Source organism: Diceros bicornis, chromosome 25 (genome assembly GCF_020826845.1).
Source record: "Diceros bicornis minor isolate mBicDic1 chromosome 25, mDicBic1.mat.cur, whole genome shotgun sequence".
NCBI lineage: Eukaryota > Metazoa > Chordata > Mammalia > Perissodactyla > Rhinocerotidae > Diceros > Diceros bicornis.
The window spans coordinates 13,335,861-13,362,488 of NC_080764.1; the positions used below are offsets into that span (position 1 = coordinate 13,335,861).

At 43.6% G+C, this 26,628-nt stretch overlaps 1 pseudogene; it reads left to right on the forward strand.

The window, feature by feature from the left end:
* Positions 1-26,628, forward strand: part of LOC131421427 (apolipoprotein L3-like) — a 31,078-nt pseudogene that overhangs the window by 1,873 nt on the left and 2,577 nt on the right.

Consider the following 26,628-nt stretch of genomic DNA (forward strand, 5'->3'; position numbering starts at 1 on the left):
TAAGTATTTTATGGGTTTTGGCATTATTACAAATGAAACTATTTCTTTAATTTCGCTTTCTAATTTCTTTGATGCTAGTATATAAAAATACAATTAATTTTTCTATATTAACCTTTTCAATCATCTAATATTGCTAAATTTACTTATTAGTTCTCGTAGTAGTTTTGTAAAGTCTCTAGGATTTTCTCTGTAGATAATAATGTCATCTGAAAATATAGACAGTGATTCTTTTTCCTTTCCAACTTTACGCCAGTTATTTCTTTGACTTGCATTGTCGCAAGGGCTAGGGGTTCCAGGATCATGCTGAATAGAAGGGACTGAATGGGCATCCTGGCCTTGTTCCCAATCCTAGGCGGAAACATTCAATATTTCACCCTCAGCTATGATATTGGCTGTAGGATTGTTGTAGATGTCCTTTATCAGATTGAGGAAGTTTCCTGCTATTCCTATGTTGCAGAGAATTTTTATAAGGAATTGACGGTTAATTTTGTCAAATTTGTTTTCTTCTACTATTGAAATGATCATAGGACTTTTACACCTTTGTTCTGTTGTTATGATCATTTAAACTGATTCAAAGCAATTACTTAAACTAAGCTTGCATTCCTGAGATAAACTCTCCTTCGTCATGGTGTATTCTTCTTTTTTTGTATGTATGCACATATGTATTTATGCATATACATATTTCTGCATTCAAATTGCTACTATTTTTTAAAGATTTTGTGTCTACGTTGATGAGAGATATTGTCTGAATTTTTTAAAAATGTCTATTCAGGTTTTGAAATTAGAGTTTTGCTGGCCTCATAAAATGAATTGAGAACTATTCTCTCCTCCTCTGTTTTCTCAGAGTTTGTGTGTGATTGTTGTTATTTCTTCTTTAAATGTTTGATAGAATTCCCCAGTGAAACCCTGTGGGCCTGGAGTTTTCTTGGTAGAAAGTTTTTGATAAATAATTCAATTCTTCTAGTAAATACAGAGCTGTTAATATTTTCTATTTCAAATTGTGTCCGTGTTGATAAGTTGTATTTCTCAGAGAATTTGTGCAGTGCATCTGCCAGATTTGTTGGCATAAAGTTGTTCACTATAGTCTCTTGTTATCCTTTTAATATCTGTAGGATCTGTAATGACAAACCTTCTCTCATTCTCGATGTTGGTAGTTTGTGTTTTCTTTCTCTTTTTTTCCTGATCAGTCTAGCTAGAAGGTCACTAAGTTTCATTATCTTTTCAAGGAACTAGCTTTTGGCTTTGTTAATTTTTTCTATGGTTGGTCTATTTTCTCTTCACTGATTTCTGCTCCCATATTCATCATTTCCTTCCTTCTGCTTCCTTTGAGTTTAATTTGCTCTCTTTTTCTCTAGCTCTTGACATAACTTTCTAGACTTTGATTTAGAATCTTATATCATTGATTTTCGACTTTTCTTATTCTCTAATATAAATACTTAAAGCTGTTATATTAGTTTCCTGTTGCCTCTGTAACAAATTACCACAAACTTAGTGGCTTAACACAACACATATTTATTCTCTTACTGTTCTGGAGGTCAGAAGTCGGAAATCAGTTTTGCTGGTTCAAGTCACGATGTCAGCAGGAGTGGTTCTTTCTGGAGGCTCTAGCCATGAATCTTTTTCTTGCCTTTTCTAGCTTCGCGAGGACTCCTGCCTTCTTTGGCTGGTGACCCCTTCCTTGCATCACTCCAATATCTGGCTTTCATATAATATCGCCTACTTTCTCTTCTGTAGTCAAATCTCTCTGCCCCCTTTTATAAGGACACTTGTGATTAGATTTAGAGCCCATTCAGATAATCCAAGATAATCTCCCATTCAGGATCCTTAACTTAATCACATCTGCAAAGTCCATTTTGTCATATAAGCTAATCGTCACAGGTTCTGGGGATTAGGACATGGACATATTTGGGGGGGCCATTACTCAGCCTATCACAGTCATAAATATTCCTCTAAGCAGGGAATCTGACCAATATTTATATATTGTGTTTTCATTTTTGTTCAGTTTGATGTATGTTATTTTAAATTTCCCTTGAGAATTCTTCTTTGACTTATGGATCATTTAGAAGTATATCTTTTCACTGCCAAAAATTTGGGATTCTCCTAGATATCTTATTTTGATTGATTTTGAATATAACTCAATTGTTGTCAGAGAGCATATTCTGCATGATTTCAATCCTTTAAATTTATTGAGACTTGTTTAATGGCCCAGCAAATGGTCTACTTTGGTGACCATACCATGTGCTCCTGAAAATAGTGTGTGTACAGATGTTGGTGTGTGTAGGGTTCTACAAATATCAGTTAGTTCAAGATAATTAGCAGTCTTGTTCAGATTCTCTATGACTTTACTGAGTTTTTATTAATGTATCAATTGTTAAGAAGAAATATGTTAAATTTTCCAACTATGAGTTTGGAATATTCTATTTGTATTTCTCCTTTTCTTTGTATCTATTTTTGCATCATGTATTTTGAGGTTCTTTTATAGATGCATACACATTTTTTATTATTATGTCTTCCTAATGAATTGACTCTTTCATCATTATGAAATTTTGCTTGTTATCTTTGGTATATACTTTGTCTTGAAGCATTTTTTCTGATGTTAAGATAGCCATCCCTGCTTCCTTATGCTGCTTGCATGGAGTATATTTTTCCATCCATTTACTTTCAATCTATCTGTGTCTTTATATTTAATGTTTACATATGTTTATACAATCTTTAAATGTCTCTAATAGACAGTATATAGTCACATGTGGTTTCTCATCTATTCTGATAATCTCTGCCTTTTAATTGGAGTGTTTAGTCCATTAACCTTTAGTGTAGTTATTGATATGGTTGGATTTAGTCTACCATTTTACTGTTTGTTTTCTGTTTTTCCACACATCTGTTCCGCTTTTCCTGCCTCCTTTAGGTTACTTGAATACTTTTTAGAATTTTATTTTAATTATCTATTGACTTTTTAGCCATATCTCTTTGCATTATTTTTTTAGTGGTGTTGTAGAGCTTACCATATACATCCTTAACTTTCTACAGTTTACTTAGAGTAACTATTTTACCACTTCATGTAAAACATGGAATCTTGCTGCTGAATAGCCCCATTTACCACCTCCTCTAGCCCTCATGTTATTATTGTCACATGTATGTACATTATAAACCCTCCAAGAAAGTACTTTAATTTTTGCTTTAAACAGTCACATGTATTTTAAAGAAATTAAGAAACAACAACCTTTCCAATATTTACCATTTCTGATGGTTTGCATTGGTCTCTGGATATTTGACTCTCTCTTGTTATCATTTCTCTTTTGCTGAGGAATTTGCTTTGCCGTTGCTTCTAGTATGTTTCTGCAGGCAATGAATTCTTTTAGCTTTCCTTTATCTAGAAATGTCTTCATTCTGCTTTCATTTTTGAAGGATATCTTTTCTGGATATAGAATTTTGGGTTGACAGTATTTTCTTTCAGCCCTTGAAAGATGTTTTTCCAGTGTCTTCTGGTCTCCACACTTTCTGAAAAGAAGTTCTCTGTTGCTTGTATCATTGTTCCTCATATGAAATACATTATTTTTCCTTAGCTACTTTCAAAACTTTTTCTTTGTCTTTGGTTTTCAGCAGTTTTCCTATCATGGGCCTAGGTGGGATTGTCTTATATTTACTGTGTTGAGGTTCACATTCTTTTTGAATGTGTAAATTTATCTCTTTCACCAAATTTGGCAAGTTTTCAGCCATTATTTCCTCAAATATTTTTTCCCTACTCCATTCTCTTTTTTCCTCCTGGGATTCCAATTCTCCAATTACCCATTACCTCTAGATCTTTTGATATTTTCCCACAGGTCCATGAGACTCTATTTATTTTTTAAAACTTTTTTCCGTTGTTTCCTTATACTGGATAATTTCTAAAAATCTGGGTTTAAGTTCACTTTTCCTCTGTCATCTCCATTCTGCTACTAAATACAAACATTCCTGTTTTTTAATTTCTGTTTTTCTGCATTTCAGTTCTAAAATTTTCTCTTGCTTCTTTTTTGTATTTTCTGTTTCTCTGCTGGAATTCCTACCTTTTCATACAAGGGCGTTTTCCCTTACCTCATCATGCGTAGGTATAATAACTACCTGTAAGTTTTCCTTTATTAATTCCAACATCTGCATCATTTTAGCGTTGGCCTCCGTAGATTGACTTTCCTTTGGAGAATGGGTTATCTTTTCCTTGATCTTTCTCTGTCAAGTAATTTTTTATTATATCCTGGACATTATAAATGTTACATTGAAGAGACTATGGATTCTGTTATATTCCTCCAAGGAAAGCTTGCTTTTCTTTTCATTAGCAGGCAATTAACTTAGTTAGACTTAAATTGCAAATCTGCCTTATCTGTGATGAGAAACAGCTAACATCTCATTTCAGACTGCTTTTGGTCTGCTTAATGCATGTAGGGAACAGGATCAGTCAGACACTGGAGTATATATTATGAACAGAATTTGGAGTTTCCCTTCTGTCGCTTTCTCCTTTAACACTTTGATTGGTGGCATTAGAGACCTCTTCATCCCTAATTCTGCCTAATTGCTTATTTTTCCAAATACTTCCAAATCTGGCATCCCTACTATGGTTGTGAACACCAAAGCCACAAATTTCTATCTTCATTTTCTGGCTGTGGTCCCCTTGGGGTGAGGGAGGACTTAGGTGAAATGCTCAAAGATGCCCCATCATGGGATTAAAAACATACATAAAAAGTGAGAGAGATCACATCTGGTGATATGTCACAGTATCACCCTTCTACGTGAGCATTTAGAGAGAAAGAAGATGAGGCAGGGGTCTGGTCAATGAACTTTGCTCCATGGTGATATGATAAAAAGGCTTCAGTCTCTTATTTAGTTTTTAAAATTACCACAGTGGAAATAGGTCTAGAAGGATGAACTCCAAAAAGTTACACTGATTCTATATTTTTTGAAAATAATTTTTCTAAAGTGACCAGGTAATATTTTATTTTACATTTTTTTCCAAAACATGCTGTCTCTTTTGTGGATTGCTAACTGTGCAGGAGACTATTAATTGTCCCCAGATTATCACTCTTTCCCCTTTTCTAAAAATTTTTTTTCTTACTGTGATAAAGTATACATAAGATAAAATGGATCATGTTAATCATTTTTATCATCCTTGTTTTTGATCATAGAGGCTGCCGAGTTTTCGCTGGGCACATGGCTGCCCAGCCTCCCTTGGAGCTCCACATGGCCTCATTACTAAATTCTGGCTAATGGAAGGGTGAGGGGAATGATGCGTGCAACTTCTAGGTCATGTCCTTAAAGAGAAAATTCTGGAGGTCCATGTCCTCTTTTGTCCTTCTTTTGGACTGGAATGTGTGGATGAGAGCCAGCTTCCACATGGAAAAAAACAACTCCCTGGGGATGGCAGAGCAATAACTGGACTTCTGGTCAACCTTTGGAAGCAAAGCCACCTAACTCCCAAACTGCCTGCCAACTTGGACTTAATGTCTGAAATAAATAAATCTGCTATATTGTTTGAGTCAATATTTAATATTTTGTTACTTTTTGTTATAGCAATGCAGCATCAATATCCTAACTAATGCAATGACTATCTCTAGGCTTCCTCTCCTTCCTTTGCTTCTAGCCTCCTCATTCTTTCACTCTGTCTCTCTGTTCAGCCCCTTTGGGTTGACTATTGCTTGGATGGTCTGTGGCTTTGACATTGACTTCACCCAGGATCCTACCTTGGAGCCCCCACCCCTCCAGGAGATCCCTACACCGTGGCCCATGATTGAGTGACCGCTACAGGTTTCTAAGACTCAGTTCTGAACAAGCCCAGTCCAGCTCTTGCACCAGACAACCTCAAGGACTGCCACCCCCCCAACCCTCTGCCTACCTATTAACACTCCCACTTCACAGGTGGAATAGATGGAAGGAAATGAGAGTAAAGAGGCCATAGGTCCAGGTCAAGGGGTGAGGAGGAATTGGGACTAACTGTTAATAGGTAAGGGTTTGTTTTGGGGGTTGATAGTAATGTTCTGGAGCTAGGTGGTGGTGATGCTTGCACGACACAGTGAATATACTAAATGCCACTTTAAAATGGTGAATTTTATGTTTTGTGATGTACATCTCATGTTTTTAAAATGTTATTGAAAAAAAATAAAGCCATGGCAGGAGACAAGGAAAGAGTTTCAGACAGTACAACCTGAAAAGGGACAGGCAGAGGGTGATGGGGAGCCAGACGGAGGAAGGACAGGGCAAAGGGGAGGAAGCCGTGCCCAAGTGTCTTCCTGCAGAAAGCAAAGTGACATGTAGCAGGTATCATGCCTGGAGCTGCTGGTTCCTGGAGGTGAACCACATTTGTGGGGTCTGGAGGTCATCTTGGTACAGTTGGGAGGTGCCTCCAAGATCCTTTCCTTCTTTATGAGTCTAGGATTACTCAGCCACAAAAGGGAACAGACTGTTGATACATGCAGCAACCTGGATGGATCTCACGGGCAATATGCTGAGAGAATTTTTAAAGAGGCCAGTCTTAAAGAGTTACATACTGTATGATCTCATTTATAAAATATTCTCAAAATGCCAAAATTATAGAGATGGGAACAGATCAGTGGTTGCTGGGGGTTAGGGAGGTCATGGGAAGGTGTGACCCTAAATGGTTAGCACTAGGGAATTCCTTTTCGGTGACAGGGCAGTCTGTATGTTGATTGTCGGGATGGTTCGATGAGTTTGTACATGTGATAAAATGTCATAAAACTGTCATAAAGACATAAAAATGAGTGCGTGCAAAAACTGGTGAAATCCGAGTAAAGTCTGTAGTGTAGTTAGTTGTGCCAATGTCAGTTTCCTGGTTTTGATAATGACTATAGTCATGTAAGATGTAACCATTGGGAGAATACCAGGTGAAGGGTACACAGGACTTTTCTGGAGTATTTTTTTGCAACTGTACTATTTGGTCTTGTGACTCTATAACACTTCTTTTAAAAAGTCTATGATTCAAGAGCTGAATGGTGGTGGTGAGGATGGGAGAGTAAAAGAAGCAAAGACATGGCTAGCTCTGTGATCCTGGGAGAATGTACATGAGGAATATAAGAACAGGAGCACACTAGATGGTGCATTAAGAAGATGGAAGGACATAACACAGACACTGAGATTGCTCAGCACCTGACATACACAGTGAGTGCTCAGAAAACACTGATTCTTATCTGTTGAGCACCTGCTCTTGGCCAAGCACAGTCCCTACCTTGTGTCCTCTCTGTAACACTGTCAGGTTTGTACTCTTTCTACAAGCAAGGAAACTGAGTCACACAGCAAAAGCTGGGGGAGGGGAATTCAAGCAGGGCTGCATGATGCCAAATATTCCCCAGGACATGGAAGAGAGGGAGGCCTGGATGAAGCAGTGTTTGGGTCTTCAGCACTCTGTGACAGAGGCATCTCAGGGCAGCTTTTTGGACCCCTGGAGGAGGGGAGCTGTTTCAGGACCCTACTGACATCTGGCACCCATTACAGGCGGTCATCGTGGGCCCAGCCAGACCCAGCCGCCTATGGCCACGAGGGACTCAGGCTGCGAGGCTCACGTCATGGGCCAGGTGAGATTTGGGTAACCAATTCTTGTCATGTTTGAAGTTTGGTGATTCGTGTCGAGCCAAAAGGGAGAATTTAGGGAAGAAAATTACATGTTTAGAATACTCGAGGGTTTTAATGATTTCTCTTCCTCCGGGGAAATGGCATGATCCAGAAAACAAAATGAAAGAAAATTCAGAGACACTGGCCCAGCTTCCCCACTTTTTGGGCAAGTCATTTCACCCCATCTGAACCCTAGTTTTCTGTTTGGTGAAACAAGGATAATGAATGTTTTCATCACGGGACTGTAGTTGTAACCTATGTGATTTATGTGTGTGAAGATACTTTGGAACACGTAAGGGGCTCAGGTGCTGTTATCTTTTTCACAAAGTTTGGCCTTTTTAAAGATTTCGTTTTTAAATTTTTATTGTGATAAAATGTACATAACATGAAATTTACCATCTTAACCATTTTTACATGTACAGTTCAGTGGTATTGAGTACATTCATAACATTGTGCAACCCTCACGACCATCCATCTCCGTGGCTCTTTTCATCTTGCAAAACTGAATTCTGCACCCAATTAAACACTAACTCTGCATTCCCCCTCCCCACAGCCCCTGGTAACTACCGTTCTACTTTCTGTCTCTATGATTCTGACTACTCTAAGCGCCTCATACATGTGGATCATACAGCTTTTGCCTTTTTTGTGATTGGTTTATTTCACTTAGCATTATGTCTTCAAGGCTCATCCATGTTGTACCTTATGTCAGAATTTCTTTCTTTTTTAATGCTGAATAATAGTCCGTTGTGTATATATATCACATTTTTCTTCTCCATTTATCCATTGGAGGGACACCTGGGTCGCTCCTACCTTTGGGCTGTTGTGAATAATCCTGCTATGAATATGGGTGTACAAGTGTTTCCTCTAGACACTGCTTTCAATTCTTTAGGGTATATACCCAGAGGTGGAATTGCTGAATCATATGGTAATTTTATATTTAATTTTTTGAGGAACTGTCATACTGTTTTCCATAGTGAATAGATGCTATTGTTTTTAAGGCCATACTTTTTAGCACAACAGTGACATCACACAAGAATCTCCTTGGTGTCCTGATGAGAGGAGGTTAGAGGTTGGTGGTGTCCCTGGCACATGCCCAAGAGACGTCCGGTGGTGTGGCTCTCACAGCCCCCTCTTCACCACCACCTGCCGCTCCTCACCCCTCCTGTTCTGGGATCTGCTGAATGTGAGGCGGCTTCCTCTCTCTGGGCTGAAGCTTATTTGCAACATCCTTAGTATTTAGCAGAGTGCCTTTCAACGTAAAATCAATAGTCTAAATCAAGTACTTAGTTGCCTGTTTTAAACTGGACTCCAAAATCTAACTCTGAGAATGTGTCCAATTCTCCCAAACATTATATGTACAGGTTTCCCCCACTATCTGAAAGTACACTGTTCCTATAAAATCTTTCATAAGCCAAAATGGCTTAGAGGGGAGTATTCCCTGCCTTCAGAAAGTTTGCATTATGCCACTTCACTGGATTTTCACTTTTAACAAAAAAAGCAGTTACCATATGTCATTTGTATGTCATTCATAACAGTGAAGTGGCATAACGCAGACTTTCCAAAGGTAGGGGACACCTGTACATCAAAATTAAACACATATTTGTCTTGACTTGGACATAAAATATTAAGATTATGAGGTTGATTTTGTCACCTTTATACTTAGTTCTAAACCTTCCTAAGTTGACAGTGGTTACTCTCTCAAAGCACAGTTTTACCACCTGAGGAAACACAAATAGAGTTGTCCACTGGATGATGCTAGCAGCCTGGCAATGAGTGGTTGAGACCAGTGGCTCTCATTTCCACGTCCCCTGAGGTCAGCAGGTGCTGTCTGCGTGGAGTGCAATTGCCCTGTGCTCTGCAGTCCTAGGACGTCTGTCTCCTCTAACCACTCTGATGACTTCAGAAGTCCCCATTGACACATGTTCAGTTTGAAGCTCTCTACCCACTCCCACTGTCCCTGTAAAAAGGGAAGACAACAAGCAGGTGGGGTCCCTATTCTTGAACTTATCATGTGCAGCATGTCTGAGCCAAGCACACCTCCCCATGGGATGGAAAGAGACTGGGTGGGGCATGGGCAGGTGGGGGGGGTGGCCCTGTGCCTCTGGCTGCTGACTCTTCCAGCCTGCACCAGGTGATGCTGGTGGCATCTGACAGACACCTTCCTGAGCAATTTTTGGGTTACTTTCCCATTGAGTGGGTGTTGCCTTCACAGTGGGCTGAAATTGCTTCTTGACTGAAGATTTTGGCCAAGACCCCAACTCTGGAGCTGTAGTCATCCTGAGTGACCTTTCTTGTGATATTGGGGGTCACCATTTTACACTCACTGGGTCTTTAGCATCTCCAAATGGGGGTCAGCTCCTGTCCCTGGAGCTGCCACCCTGGACGTTCCACCATGAGACTGTGCTCAACGAGTCCACGAATGTCCTTCTGGAGTCCATTCTGCATGCCTGACAGAGGATCCTTGTGAGAACAGGACCAGAGCTCGTGCGGATATTTGAGTTCTGCATCTCACTGTGGTTTTGTCTGTCTGTAGTGCAAAGTCATGTGAGCGAAAGGGAGAGGAATCAAGAGGAAGGGAGATTACTGAAAAATGAGACAAAATAGCATTAAACAAGGAGAAGTGGACAAAAAACAACTTTAAACAAGTGTTTGAGTCGTGGCTCCTCCCCTGAGTTGCTGAATGGAAGCCACTGCCTCTCCCCTCACCTCAGCTTCCCCATTGGCAAAATCAGATCATGTTCCTGGCCCACTTTACGGGCTTATTATAAGACCACACTCTAGTGTGTGATTTTTGTGTCACAATACCCAGCAGTCTTCTGTCCCTCCTCTAAAGCTGGCAGGAGGTGGCCATGATGCCCCATGGACATCTGTCTGGGAGGAAACAGGCCCCGATGGAAGGGTCAGGTTGGCCTCTGTGGTCCAGGCCCCTCCCAGCCCCTTCTGCCTGGGGCAAAGCAGGAAAGTCCAACAGCAGTGCAGCTGCATGACTTACAAGTGTTAGACCTTTTCCTCTCAGTTTCCTTATCTGTAAAATGGAGTTGATAGCTCCTAGAGCTGATGGGAGAATGAAATAAGCAACACATGGAAGCTGCCAGCACAGTGCTGGCTCACACTCAGCCCTCCATCGGTGGTGGCTGCTCTGCTCAGGAACCAAGCAGGAAACAGGACTCACTTTGTTTTCAGACTTTTCTGAGTTGTCATGACACTTGCCTCCCTATAAAAGTGTCCGTTCAGAGAGAAAAAGATCTATAACCGAGGAGAAATAAACCAGCAAACAAAACAGCAGCATTCTCCCATCTCCCTCCCATGAAGTTCTGCGTCCATCCAAATGGCATTGACCACCAAGGATGGGCCTCCTTAGGCGAGTCACCAGGAGCCAAAGGCACTGGTGCTGTCCCTGCCATCAGGGACAAGTCCAGAGAGAGACCTGATCAAAAGGGTGTTTGATCAGGTTCAGACCGAACACAGTAGCTGAGCAGTGGGCTTAGTCCCCTCTCCCAGTTTCCATGGGATCAGAGCAGGAGACAGTGGACTCTGCCAGGGAGGATGCTGGAAGGCTTGTCAGAGGAGGAAGCAGCCAGCCCTGGTGGTCTACTGGTTAAGATTCAGCACCTACTGCCGTGGCCCAGGTTCGTGTCCTGTCAGGGAACCACACTACCCATCTCTGGGTTTTCTTACTGTGGTAGTTGCTTGTTGCTGTGATGCTGAAAGCTATGGCACTGGAATTTCAATTAAGAGCAGGGTCATCCATGGTGGACAGGTTTCAGCAGGGCTTCCAGACTAGGCAAAGTAGGAGTAAGGACCTGACCATCCACTTCTGAACAAATTGGCCAAGACAACCCTATGAATAGCAGCAGAGCATCATCTGATGTAGGGCCGAAGGTAGGAGGATGGGGCAAAAAGACCGGCCAGGGTTCTGCTCTGCTACACACCGGGTCACTAGGAGTCGGGATCCAGTTGAAGCCAATAACGGCAACAAAAAATAAGCAGATCCTCCTGGCAGAAGGACCTATGTAAGCAAAAGTCTAGAAGCCGCACAACATGGCATTCAACAGCACCAATACCCCAAGTACGCAATGAGCATCTGGTGTGTGCCAATTGCTGGTGACACAAAGCTGCATAAAGCAGGCACTCTGGTGGAACAAAGGAGGAGGGCTGGGGACAAGCTCACCAGTGGGGGGAGTAATTTGCTGAGGGTCCCACAGTCTGCCATGGCAGGTCTTCCTTCCAGAAGCCCAAGACAGGAGGGCTGAGCCTAGAATGACCTGAAATGTCAGATCTGGGGTTACTCCTTTAAGGGAGTCAGCCAGGAGGGCAGGAATAGCAGGGTGGTGCCTAGCAATATGTTTCTTTGATCATGAGCTGCTCAGAGGAGTGACTTGCACTTTCCCTTTTGGGTCCCCAAGTATATCTGCACTTGGAGGATGTGTCTGGTTATTGCACAGACACACAGCTGACGACTGGATCTGCACAGCTGAGAACAACTGGATCTTGTTCACACTCAGCCAGAGAAGGATTCCTTGGTAAGCTGGGGAAGGTTGGACCCCGCTCCCCCCACCCCCTGCCCATCTCCCATCCACACAACAACTCTCTAAGAGAAGGGTTGTTGTCACCATTTTATAGATGAGGGAAAATCAAAGCACAGAAAGTTTGGGTCATGGGCCCAAGGTCAGAGGTTAAGCAGTGGCAGAGCCCGGATTTGAACCCAGGTTTGTCTGACTGCTTCCTCCATCCCCCTGTGCCCCTAAACAGTGGAGAGGGAGGAGAAACTGCTCAGATGAGTTCACACAGGTCCCCCGACTCAGCTCGGGTTCTGGACTCTCTGAGACATGAGCAGGTGACCCCAGAAAGAGGTGGATGTGGGGGTGCTCGTCCCTTTGGGAAATTTGGAGGAAGCAGAGGAGGTGGAGGAGGGCAGGTGAGTCGGAGCCTCTCGTGCTTGTGGCCTGGCCGCCCTGAGCTGCCCCCAGAGTGCTGCTGCTGAGGCTGAGGGGGCCGAGGATTATGAGATACGGGGGATCAGGGTTGTTTCACCCCCCGCCCCTGTTTCTGAGTGCCTGCTCAGTGCCAGGCCCTGTGGGGAAACTGAGGCCACACCAGATGTAGGGAGTGAGAGGGACACATTGCAGAATATGTCTAGTTGTGTAATCTTAAAATGAAAAACCAAACTGTAGGCGTGTGAGTGTAACTGTAGAGTGTGAGCCCTGATCACTGTGTCTGTACAGGCCGATTCAAACCTGGAAACTTATGAACTATTAACATCACATTTCACCCCTTAAATACCAGCATCAGAAGGCCTGGTGTTGACCTCCGCTCTGCCTACCAAGAGCTGGGCAAGTCACTTCCCCAGGAATGATTTGTTCATATCTCTTATCCATATTTTAAAAATTGGCTTCAGACTTTTCCTGTTGATTTGTGGGATCTCTTGTGTATTGTGCATCATCTCCTTTTGTCTGCCATAAGTATTGCAAATAGTGTCTCCTGGTCTCTCATTGTATTCTGACTTGGTTTATGGTGCTTTTTGCAATTTTAATTTTTTTTAAATTATTTTATTGAGGTCATATTGGCTTATAACATTGTGTAAATTTCAGGATACATTATTTTATGTCAGTTTCTGTATAGACTGCTCACGTTTACCACCAATAGTCTAGTTTTAATCCATCCCCATATATATGTGCCCCCTTATGCTCCCCCCACCCACTGCCTTCCCCTCTGGTAACCACTAATCTCTTCTCCTTATCCATTTGTTTGTTTATCTTCCACATATGAGTGAAATTATATGGTGTTTGTCTTCTCTTTTTTTCTTATTTCGCATAGCATAATACCCTCAAGGTCCATTTGTGTTGTCAGAAATGGCTTTTTTTAATGGCTGAGTAGTTTTTTAATGGCCGAGTGTGTAGTATATATACACACACCACATCTTCTTTACCCATTCGTGTATTGATGGGCACTTGTGTTGCTTCCACGTCATGGCGATCATGAATAATGCTGCAATGAACAGAGGGGTGCAGAAATCTCTTTGAATTGTTTATTTCATGTTCTTTGGACAAATACCCAGCAATGGGATAGGTGGATCATATGAAATTTCTATTTTTAATTTTTTTATAAATCTCCATACTGTTTTCCATAGTGGCTTCACAAGTTTGCATTCCTACCAGCAGTGTATGAGGGTTCCCTTCTCTCCACATCCTCTCAACATTTATTTATTGTGTTGGTAATTACAGCCATTCTAACTGGTGTTAGGGGATATTTCATTGTAGTTTTGATTTGTATTTCCCTAATAATTAGTGATGTTGAACATCTTTTCGTGTGCTTGTTGGCCATCTGTATTTCCTCTTTGGAAAGATGTCTATTCATATCCTCCGCCCTTTTTTGGATCTGGTCGTTTGTTTTTTTGTTGTTGAGTTGTATGAATTCTTTGTATATTTTGGAAATTAACCCCTTGTCTGATATACGATTTGCAAAATATTTTCTCCCAGTTGGTGGGTTGTCTTTTCATTTTGTTCCTGGTTTCCTTCGCCTTGCAGGAGCTTTACAGTCTGATGTAGTCCCATTTGTTTATTTTTTCTTTTGTTTCCCTTGCCTGAGTAGACATGGTATTCAAAATGATACTGCTAATTCTGACGTCAAAGTGTGTGCTGCCTGTATTTTATTTTAGGAGTTTTATGGTTTCAGGTCTTATATTCTAAGCCTTTAACCCATTTGAGTTAATTTTTGTGTATGGTGTAAGATAAGGGTCTACTTTCATTCTTTTGCATGTGGCTGGCCAGTTTTCCAACACCATTTATTGAAGAGACTTTCCTTTTTCCACTGTATATTCTTGGTTCCTTTGTTAGCTGTCCATAGATGTATGGTTTATTTCTGGGCTCTCAATTGTCTTTCAGTGATCTGTGTGTCTGTTTTTCTGCCAGTAGTGTGCTGTTTGGATTACCACAGCTTTGTAGTATATTTTGAAGTCAGAGATTGTGACACCTCCAGGTTTCTTCCTTTTCCTCAGGATTGCTTTGGTGCAATTTTTAATTTTTAAGAGGTCAAATAGACCAAACTTTCCCTTTATGGCTTCTAGGATTTTGTTTAGAAAGTATCTTGAGTAGAAAGGTTTCCTCAGCTCAACATTATTTTTAACATTTCTTCCAGTACATTTGTAGTTTTTCCCTTCTGGTTTACATTTAGATACTTTTGGGATTTATTTACTTATATTTTGGTAGAAGCTTTTTCTTTGTCCTCCTTCTTCTCCTCCTCCCCCTTGTCCTCCTCCTCCTCTTCCTCCTTTTCCTTTTAATACAGGACATATTTAATGGGTACCTACTGCACTGGGAAAGAAACCACACTTTTTTTTGTGCCTTCAAAGGAGCCTCCAGAGTGGTAGGGAAATGACTCTCCCTCATCCCCCCAAAGCTCCCGCAGCAGCTCTTGAACAGGATGGGAGGAGGCTGCAGGGAGCTGGGCGGGATGTCCAGACCTGGGCCCGGTCCCCTGGGGGAGGGGAGGCTTTGGACTGTCCTGCTCAAGGCTTGGGCATGATTCAGATTGTAGCTGGGACCCATGCTTTACTTCAGTTCTCTCTTCCTCTTTCTTCTCATGTAAAAATGTTATGACTGGAGTAGGAGCCATGAAGAAATAAATGGAAACTCAGAAATCTGATAGAACTGTCGAAAGTACATTAAATCAGGGAGGTAAATTGCATGAAAACTGAGTCTTGGTCTTATTTCTTCTCTGTCAGAAAGAGCTTCTCATCAAGATAAACAAGAAAAACAGATGGAAGTACTCAGCTGTGAGTGAAATTGGGGCTGTGCTGTGTCATGGAGAGGCTGGTTGTTTCATGTCTGAGTAATGGCGCCTACCTCAGATTTTAGCCAGGATGTGTCCAGGAGGTGGAGGGAACCCCTGGAGGCACTGGGACAGGAGGTGCAGCGAGAATAGACAGGGCTCCTGCTGGGGTGCTCAGAGTCCAATGGAGGAGACAGACAGCTGGAGAACCTTAACACAAATAGAACTACAACCAGGAAAGTGGAACATTCCAGGGAACCTGGAGAGTCACTGGGGGAGCCAACAGGAGGAGGTAGCTTTGGAGCTGGGCCTCTAAGGACAGGTCAACTTTCACCTGGTGCGGAAGGTGGGGAAGGCACGCCAGGGGGAGGGAGCAGCCTGAGCAGAGGCCTGGAGGCTGGGTGTAGTCAGAGACAAGGAAGCTGGGAGTCCTCGAGGTGCCTGGACCAAGGCGATGTGGAGGCAGGGAGAGGGGAGGAAGATAGGAGTTCAGGGCAGTCAGCCAGGCCCTCCTGACTGCTCTGGGCTAAGGAGTTTGAACTTGATCCTGTCTTAACTCCTCCTTTCCTGTCCCTGCAGCCACTTGGAGTAGATGCTTTGGTGAGAATCTCTGTCCTGCTGTGTCCTGAGCACTCAGCAGAGCTGATGGGGATGGAGGGCTCCCTGTGTGGGCCATGCATTTGGGCCGGGGCAGGCTGCCTCCAGGGTCCTCCCTTCCCCTACTAACAGCCTTTCCGGGAATTGAACCGTCAGCGACTAGCCAAGGAGGACACCTTGTGTACTAATCAAGCAGCCAGGAACAGTGTCAGCATCAACACCCAGCTGAGGCCCAAGACTAGGGTGAGGGCCAGGCAAGGACGGCGGAGAAGGATGGGAAGGATGAGATGGAGGGTGCAGACCCATTTACAAATGTTTGGTGTCCTCCAGGATCCAGCTCTTTCTGCCTGCACACTCCTCCTTTGGCTCTCTGTGTCAGCTCTTGGGCCTCGTGTTTCAGGATTTCCATAGGCTGCCCTGGGTCACAGGGTCATGCAGCATTTGAAGCAGGAGAAGGAGGAAGGGGCCAGCTAGCTCTCCTCTTACACTTTCCCTTATAGCTGGAAGCCCCCAAGACCCTCTCAGCTGACTTCCCCTTGTGTCTTGTTGGCCAGGACTGAGTCATACAGTCACCCCTCACGGCAGAGGTGCCCAGAAAACACATACCTGATGTTAGGCGAAATATGAGAGGCAGCCGGGTTGAGGCGGAGGCCAGTGGCTCTGGAGGAGGGTGGAATTGCAGTGGAGCTGGTGGGCAAAAAAGCATCAAAGGCCATGGGAACCACTGTGTTGTTAAGATCAAGTTTGAGAGCAAAGATCAGCAGCCAGAAATGGCTCAGTGCTGTGGAATGACTGAGCAACAGTGCGTGGAAAGAGAAAGGAACCTGCTTGGGGCCGTCCCCACCCTTCCTGAGCCTGCCTTCGTTACCTGCCAGCTGCCTCTGTTTATTCTTTCCTCCTTCCACAGTAGAAGCAGTATATACCCGCATCCATCCTGTCAGTGCCCTCCAGCCTTAGGCCACCAGGGACACTCCTATAGTGAATAAGTTGGGTTTTTTACTTAGTGAGGAAGACCCACGAGCATCTCAGTAGGAGGGTGTTAGGAAGAACCGATTCTAGGATTTGGGCTTTGGTTGGGTGATTTAGGGGAGGCTCTGAGGAAACGGGGCCCACTCTAGATTGGGTGCTGCAGAAAGTGGGGGCAAATATATCAATGGAAGTCTCAATCTAGTCTATGTAGAGGGGAGATCAGAATGAGCACAAAGCTATAATTGATAAAGAAACAGTCATCTTTTTCGGCCAAGGGAAGGAGGGTTTGGTGTTTTGTGGGTGGCACAGAGACGTTGTTTTTGTCTCTGCTTAGACAAAATTATGAAGTGCCCTTGCTCTGTCTCATGGTGTCATGGTGTCAGAGTGGCCCTGTCTGAGGCTGGTGTCTGTGAGATCATTTATGTCCAATAGGAGAAGAGCACTGCCTAGTGGTGAGTGCCAGGTCAGCTTCCAGATGTCAGGGGCTGTTGTTTTTTTCTCTCTCAGTCCCTTATAAACAGTCACATAAATACATAGAAAGAAAATGCCCATATATATTAAGACTCCCCTTCTTATTAAAATCAATTAACAATTAAACATTCCCCACTATACTAACTCCTCTTTGTATTACAATTTCCTTCTTTGTTTGTTGTCCACCAAAGCCCCAGTTAACACTTGTGTATAGTTGTGAGTTCTTCTGTCGGAGGAATGGTGTGGTTCCTTGCTCAGGAACTGAATCTGTGCCACCAAATTGAATGCGCAGAACTTTAACAGCTAGGCCATCAGGGCTGCCTCCACAACTTCCTTTTTTAACCCTTTATATTTACCATCTTTTGTACACTTTGTCTCAACTCTTCTCATTTGAACATTATTACGAACTCATAGCCTTTTGTAAACTCAACTTGGCCCAATTAAACATGATCATATAATCATTATCAATTATTATTATGATTCTATGTAATTTCTTAGGACTTACCAGTGGAAACTGCTCTGAACATCTTTGAAAGCATCCTTGTCTCTGGAATAGCAGATATTGCAGACCTGTGGAATTAAGCTCCCATCCAAACAGTCTTGCTTCCTTTGAGTGGAGAAAAGCTCATGGGTGCATATGTGAGTGGGCAAAGTGTTGCTGGAAAATAAATCTGATTAAGGTTAGAGTTCACTCAGATTATTCTAGTTCAACATGTGTCATCATCCCTACTTTCCTTAGAGAACTTAGTGTCATCAACCACTCAGGTTTCTCCTACACTGACAGTTGTCACCCCAGGAGTCAGGCTTATTTCTTACTGGCACTGGATCCAACTGCTTCTGTCATCTTTCAGGTGGTCGTGCCAGAAACCAACCCATTATTGTGTTTAGCAGTTACTAACTACTATAAAGGGACTTCTGCTTTCTTAAAATTAAAACAAAAATCAAAATATTAAGTGCATATCGTTAAAACAAATCAATTAGCACAGAGGACTCTGCTGACCCGCTTCCCAATTAAAAGCAATTGCTTTTAATTTTTGGTTTCTTCTTTAGGTGGTTAATCAGTCATCTTTAAATAATATTCTTACATTGGGAGATAGAATAGTGTGAGAGTGTGTACTCTGGAGAGAGGAAGCCTGGATTAGAATTCTGGCTCTGGCACTAGCTGACTGCTTTGGATAAATTACTTAACTTCTCTGAGCTTCCATTTCCATTCTTACAGAGTCATTGTGAGAACTAAAAATGAGTTAATATAACCAAGCACTTAGAACGGTGCCTGGTGCAAAGCAAGTGGTCATCAACCACAGCTAATAATTATTAGCTATCGCATTTTTCTTTTTCTTGATTTTTAAAATTGGATATTATTAATTTACTTCCTAGCAGGATAGAGAAGGATTACACTTAATTTTATACTTTTTCTTATATCCCCTCTCCACCTTCTCCTAATATCATTTTATCACTTATTTTTTATCCTCTATTAGAAACCTTTGTAGTTGTAAGTAATTCACTTACACCTTTATTTCTCATGCCCTCAACTGCAGCCAGTATTTCTTGACTCCTCACTTTGTAAAATGAGGATATTAATCCTCCTTCTCCTCCCTCAGTGCTTCACCTCCCAACTTCTTCCGTTGTACTTTAATTCATATATTGGTTGGCAACAGGTATATTTAGTTCTCATATTTAAATGCTCTGTTTTGTTCCAAAAGTTAAAAATCAAACAAGCATGTTTACATTTTTGTGATATTTTAAACATTCTTACTGTAGAGCTAACATGTAGAGTACAGCTGCTCATGGTTTCTTGATCAGCTTTAGTTTCTCCTGATGTTTCTAATTGTCTTTGTTTTTACCCCTCTCACTGTTTGTCTTCAACATTTCCTCAATTTCTTTCAAACTGTACATCGTGTGAGGTGCTATATCAAGTCCCCTTTCCCCACAGAACTCTCCACTTCTTAGTCCATTTTGGGCTGGTTGCTCGCTAGGGCTGCTGCCTGCCCAGCTGTAATCCGCGGATTCCCTTCTCTCGGGTTTGATTTTCCTGATTCCTGGAATCTCTCTCTCCGTTATCCTTCATCCTACCCCATAAACACACATACACCGCCCCCCCTTTTTTTTTTCCCTGCAGCTCATTATCAAGGAACTTTCTAAGAAATGATTGTGGATGGTAACTTTTCTATTCCCCATTTAGCTCTGTTTCTTCTATTATGTTTTTGTTTTATTTTCTGCAAGCCTTCCTTGACTTTTTTTCCAAACCTTTCTTTAGAGTTCTGTATTTTGTCATTTTGCCTACCACCTTTTAATTCCTAACATCTCTTTTATTTTTTCTATTATTTTACTCCCCTTGCAGTGCGTCTTGTTCTCGTTTTATGAATAAAATACCTTTCTAATCTCCCTAAGGACATGGGTTCAAGTTTTAAAAAATTATTTTCTATTTTCAAAATTATCCATTTCTTTTGGTGCCATTTTTTTTTTATGTCAGTCACCCTTTCCATGTTATTGTCTTGCTTATATATCTGATCCTAGAGTGTCCATTCGTATTTAAGAGGGAGGGAGGTTGTTGGCAGGTTTCCCGGTAGAATAATTGCAAGAGGATCCCTAAATGCTGAAATACAGAAATATTTTTTCCGGAGTCTTTCAGTTCTGATTTTTCCCCTCTAGTGTCGACCTAAGCCTGCTGTGAACATAGGATGGGATGTGGGGATGGTGAACTTATCCCCTGCTTTCCCTCTCTACCTCCCTCTCATCCTGAGTCGACCTCGCTGCGGCTCTGCCTGGCAGACCATTCTTCTTGACCACACGCCCTCTCTCTGTCTCTCTGATAGCAGCTCCCTCCTCTCCTCCTTATTCAGCTATCACTCCTCCATCCAATCAGTCTTCAAAAACTGTTGAATCTCCTGTCTCCTGTTGACCCCATTCCCATTTTTCATTGGCGGCAGTGTGAGGAGAGGCAATGTGTGGTTTCTTGTGTTCAGCTGGCAGATTTGAACCTTGACTCCAGTCTACCACGAACAAGATTTCTCAATTTGGGCAAGTCAAATAACATCAGTTTCATTATCTGTAAATGGGGATACAAATGGTACGCACCTCAATGGTTATGAGAAGAGTACGAGTTATTATTTGTAAAGTCTTAGAGCAATTCCTGGTGCAGAGCAAAGACCACAAATGTAAGCCACTCTTGTCATTAGCTATTATTATACCTACAAGTACCTTACTATTGTTTCAGTCTGGTCTCAGGGGGGCTAGTTGATAAATGCTCTTTTGGCTTCTTTTTTTTTTTTTTTTATGAGGAAGGTCAGCCCTGTGCTAACATCTGCCAATCCTCCTCATTTTTCGCTGAGGAAGACTGGCCCTGGGCTGACATCCGTGCCCATCTTCCTCCACTTTACACGGGCCGCCGCCACAGCATGGCTTGCCAAGCAGTGCGTCAGTGCGCACCCGGGATCCGAACCCGCGAAACCCGGGCCGCCGCAGCGGAGTGCGCGCACTTAACCACTTGCGCCTCTGGGCGGGCCCCTCTTTTGGCTTCTTAAAATAGTGCCTAAACATAATCAGCATTTGCTTTCTTTCTTCCTCCCCCAAAGTAAGGTAGTCACAAGCAGAACTTAAAGAAATTCTATATAAAGATCTGTTTTTTAAAAAAGACCACTGAGAAATGGTAAGACTGAAAGGATGGGCACCCTCATATACTGAGAGTGTGAATTGGTATAATTTGTTTGCAAACAGTGTGGTTCCAGGTATGAAAAAATGTTATATGTTGATGCCGTCTGATCTAGTCATTCTACTTCTAGAAATATGTGAAGGAAACAATCTCAAATGCAGGCAAAGTTTTGTGTGAGAAGATTGTTCTTTGCACTAGTATTTACACAAAGAATTAGAAACAACCTAAGGTCCAGGAATTAAGGAGGACAACAGACAGCCCTGGGCACCATGAGGAGGACTCAGCAGTCTACAGCAGAGCTGCAGAGACTGGGCCAGGGCCCGGCAGGACTCCAGGCCCTTATGGGATGAAGGATCTTGCAGAAGCAAGGAGGCTACAGGCTTTGGGAAGCTGCAGCACCAGGAAATTTATCAAGGCAGAGACTGGTGCACAGAGTGCAATACGTGGTTTCAGCATGAGAAGAGTTAATTACAAATAAACATATATAAATGAGTAAGTATTTTTGTCTATTAAAGGGAGTAGAGCATAGTTGTCATGAATGTGGGATTTGGGTCAGAAAGACTGGGGTTCAAGCCCTGGCTCTAGCACTATTGTGAAAACCTGGGCTAACCTGAATTGAGGTGAAAACCCAAACCTTGTGATGGTTTCCTCCACTTTAAAATTCAGCCAAAGTAGCACACCTCATGGAGTGTGTGCGAGTATTCAATGAGGGAACACCTGAGGAGCCCTGCATGTCATAGGCACTTGATCAATATTAGCTACTATCAATTAGTGAACACAAATGTTCCCAAGCTCAAGTAATTTCCAGAGCATTCCTTCCCATCTTTTCTTCTGTGTTTGGTTTTATTGTTCTATAACTTCTCAGATGGCTGTCTCCTTGTCTGATTATCTTCTCCTTGTGTCCCCAAAGGACGACAGGACTCTGACTCGTCTTGGGAGTGAGCTGAAGGGAGGTGAGTAACTCTCCTTAAATAGCAACCTGCAGAGCCAGGGGACAGAGAAACACATTGGGTTAAGTCCACTTGGCATTTGCAGTCATCCCAAAGAGAACTGCTGGAGGCCTGGCCCCTCACTGCTCCCTGTTGCCACAGCTGGCCAACATTGGACCCCACAATTTGTTTTCTCTCCACCTGGGGTGAAGTAACACCTCCTTCCAGCCTGGACGCAGACTCGTGAGCTCTCAGGGACTACTCTGAGATCCTGCTGCTGACACCATGACCTTAGAAGCCTGCGGGGTCAGCCCAGGTAGTCAGCTTCCTCTTCTCTGCTGGTTCCTACTCATGACCTAGAATTGAGGGTAGCGCCTCCCAGCTGAGTTAACCTACAGAGGAATCAAGAAGGGGATTGATGAGCATCCTCAAGCCCCTCCAAGGGGAGTCCCTCTGGGGGTTGTAGGGTTATCTCCTTCCAGGTCCTCTCCTCAGGGTGCCATGGCCCAGGTGCCCATTTCCTCCCTCCCCTGCAGTCCATCAAATGACTCAGAGTGAGGCAATGACATGCCCACGGGGAGGTGGGGGACAGCAGAGGTGGGAGGAGAGATGGGGTTCCGAGGTAGGACAGGAAGAAGAGGTGATCAGCAACCCTGGAGGCTTCTCCTGCCTTCCTGCCTTGTCCACTATCCCATACCACTCTGGCTGACCCTGGGGCATTACCAACAGAGGCTGTTCCCTCCAATTCTCACCCTGCTGTCAGCCCAACTGCTTTACGGGGGCAGCAGGCCACTGACCTGGACCCCAGTCTGGCCTTTGCCACCTCCCATCTGTGTGACCTGGAACCCCTTACCTAACCTCACCTGTAAAAGGAGAACATTTCCTTGCGTTGTTATAAGGATTAAATATAATGTGTGTATGTGGCCCGAGCCAGTGCCTGCCACATAGTAGGTCCTCCCAAAGGGTTGTTGCTGTCCCCTCTCCCTGGAAACTGTTAGTTCCAGGTGGGAAACTCCTCCCTCCCCCAGCATACTCTCCCCTCGTGGCTGTGTCGGGGCGCCTGCCCTGTGCTCCCAGTTATAAGCACCTGCTTACCAGGTGTGACTGCATCAGGCAGGTACTGAATCTACTGATCTCCAACACCCCTGCAGAGACCCAGATCTCAGTTATCCCCCCACCCCCACCCCAATTAATAAATCCACAGACTTAGTGCTGAGGGTTCCCTCCATCTCAGCCCTGCTTTCCTCTCTCCTTTTAGCGAAGCAGGAAAAAGAAAAAAACGAAACAACCCTCCTCCTACCCACAGCCACACTAGGACTCCTTAAGTCCAGTTTTCTCAGAACTGTTTTGTTTCCCATCACTGCATCACCCTGGCAACCAAATCAAACACTCCCAGGAGCTGCCCAGGACAGTGAATTGTGCTTCACTTAGTCACCTTGAAGGACAAGTGAGGGGAGGACAGATTAGAAGCCAGCAGCTCTACAGCAGGCCATAAGACCCTGGACGGAGGGCTCAGGCTGTTGGATCCCTGAGGAGGAACTCTCCCTAGGAAACAAGATGATCTCTTGTTTAACAAATGGGCCAGCCTGGGGTGAGAGTTGCCAGTGGGGAGCTGTGTCCCCTGAGCCCAGCCTGGAGGGAAGGAGGTGATACAGATTGATCACCAGGATGCGAGCTGGGTCCAGCCCGCATCCACCTGAAGAATCCCCCTCCATTGCTCATCTTGGAGCATCCGTGATTAGCAGGAGGAATCCTCTTTGCAGGGTAGTTTTACTCAACGGACAGTAGTCTGAAACATTATTTTTAAATTAAAAAAAAAAACCCATAGATGTACTCTAGGATAAAATGCTAAAATCACAGGAATTTTTAAAACATAAGAAGGCTTTGAAGTAACGTCAGACAAACGTCTGCGAGTTGGCCTGGATTCAGCTCCCGACCTTTCTGCTTGCTGGCCCCGGGCCATCACTCATTCTATCTGAGTTTCACTTTCTTCTTCTGTGAAATAAGAATAGTGCCCCTTGTGTATGTATATAGCGGGAAACACAATTTATATCATGTTCCACACACATATATATAACTAGTCCCAATCTCTTATCTGCAATTCCGTAGTCTCCAAATCCCTGAAAAGCACACATTTTTTGGTAACTCATTTGGGCAGTAATCTTGCCTTGTCCTGACCTGAGACTATTTACAGGCATGACATTATTTATCCAATTTAATGTGAATATTCATTTGTTTCCCTGTTGAAACACAAATGCATTCGTTTTTAGGGCACTGCCCAGAATCTGCTGGAAGTGTAAGTAATATATATCATATGTGCCCTGTATTCTCTTTCTAAAGGATTAAAAATTCTGAATTCCTACACACATCTAGATCCCAGGAATTAGATAATTAGTTCTGGAGGCTGGAAATCCAAGATCAAGGTGTTGGCAGGTTGGTTTCTGGTGAGGACTCTCTTCCTGGCTTGCAGATGGCCACCTTCTTGCTCTGTCCTCACATGGCTTTTCCTCTGAGTGTGCAGAGAGAGAGCGAGAGAGAGATCTGGTGTCTCCTCCTCTTCTTTTTCTTTTTTTTTTTTTCCTGTGAGAAAGATTATCCCTGAGCTAACATCCACGTCAATTCTCCTCTTTTTGCTGAGGAAGACTGACCCTGAGCTAACATCCATGCCCATCTTCTTCCACTTTATATGGGATGCTGCCACAGCATGGCCTGACAAGGGTGCGTTGGTGTGCGCCCAGGGTCCAAACCCGGACTGTGAGCAGTGGAGCTGGTGCACTTAACTGCCATGCCACAGGGCCGGCCCCTCCTCCTCTTCTTACAGAGACTTCAGTCTTATCGGATTAGGACCTCACACTTATGACCTCTTTTTACCTTAATTACTTCCTTCAAGGCTCTATCTTCAAATACTGTCACATTGGGGGCTCAAGACTTCAACATTAGGATTTTGGGAGGACACGGTTCAGTCCATAATGCCAGGTGACTCCATCAAAAGTACCACAGGTGACTGCTGCTCAGGAACCTCATTTCACCACCTTATAGGCAACACCATTATACTCTACCTCAATCTCTTCTAACATTATCCTTTTTTTCTTTCCATTTAGAGAGCAAAAGCTTTATTGAGGATGCCATTGAGTATTCTTGAACACAATGAGCAGTGAGGTATTGCAGTTCTTGCTGACAAATGACAAAGCCTGGGAGACCATTTGTGGCTTTGGATGATTTGTCCAGGTGACCTCCATGGGGTGCCCCAGGAATGTCACCCAGATCTCCCCCCAGGGCTAGTTTCCTCCTGGCAGGCACACCTCCTCCAGGCAGTCTCCTCTGTTGGGGTTGAGTATGTCCCTTCTCAACAATCCATGAGGGATAGTTCCTCGGTGTCATTTGCTGGCAGTGAATGGCCTTCGGGTGAAAAGAGATGAAACCTGCAGGGGCAGGCTATGTGACTTGGGGCAGGTGAGTTAACTACTCTCTGCCTTAGTTTCTTCATCTGTTCAATTTTATTGTGAGGAAAATAAGATAACGCATGTAAAGTATAATGGCTATAGCATGCATGAAGCAAATGCATGTAGCATAATGGCTGACACACAGTAGGTTCTAAATTAGTGTTAACTTTTAAAAAGATTTCTGAGAAGAGACAGGGGCCAAGGGTCTTCTTCCTGGAGATGAGAGCCAAGCAGGACTTCCCTTGGGACAAGTCAGAAAACGCATGACACAATCAGTTAGTGTCCCTGGGGATTCTGGCTAGAGCCCTTTCTCTCCCTACCTAAGGAATTGTACAAACACTTCAGGATCCTATGGGCCCATAAGGTGGGGAGGCTGGAGTGGAGTTGGACCAAGTTGGGTTGGATCCTGACTCTCTCTCTGCCCAGCTCTGGGGCTCTGAGCTTATGTCTTGGTGTCTCATATTTGTCATCTGTTCAATGGGACTAGCATTCAATCTGATATGATTGTGTTGAAGGCCTCAGAGTCAACTGCAGAGTTAAAGGTAGGGGCCCAAGTACAATTATCCTCTCCAAAGTCCTAGGGTGACCTGGACCAGAATCAGAGCTTGAGGTCAGCATGGAACTGGGTTGGGTCCAGGTTGGAGGACTAGTAGGAAGGCTTAGGCAGCGGGGCGGGACTAGAGTGAGGTGACTGAGGTGTCCAAGGTACCGACTTGAGGAAACAACGGATGTAGTGGAGTTCCCATGAGCAGCAGAAGGGACATTTGTTCCCTCCCTGCTTTGATCCCCTCACTGCTGGGCACAGAGGGCCATGGGTGATTGCTTCCTCTACACCCTACCTTGGAGCTGGGAGGTTCTCAACTGCCATTGAGGACCCTCTTCGATTTTACACAGAGTAGCCCCTGACCAGTGGGAAGACAGTGTGGCTTAGTGACAACTCCCCAAGTCAGAATGGGTAGCTACCAATTTTGTGTAATTTGAGGGACTCTGAGGAGACTCACAAGTCTCCACCAAAGAGAAAAGTATTTTCCACACAAAGTTGTCCAAATGCAGGTCTTTCAGGCTTAGTGAGTCACACAGATGGTTCTTAAAGTCTCTTGAGTCTTTAAGAGGCTCCATGAAGTTGCACATGGTCTTGGTGTGCATGCATGTGAAGCTATCACCAGCTAAGATGTGAGCTAGGCTGGTGACACCTGAGAGGTAGGGG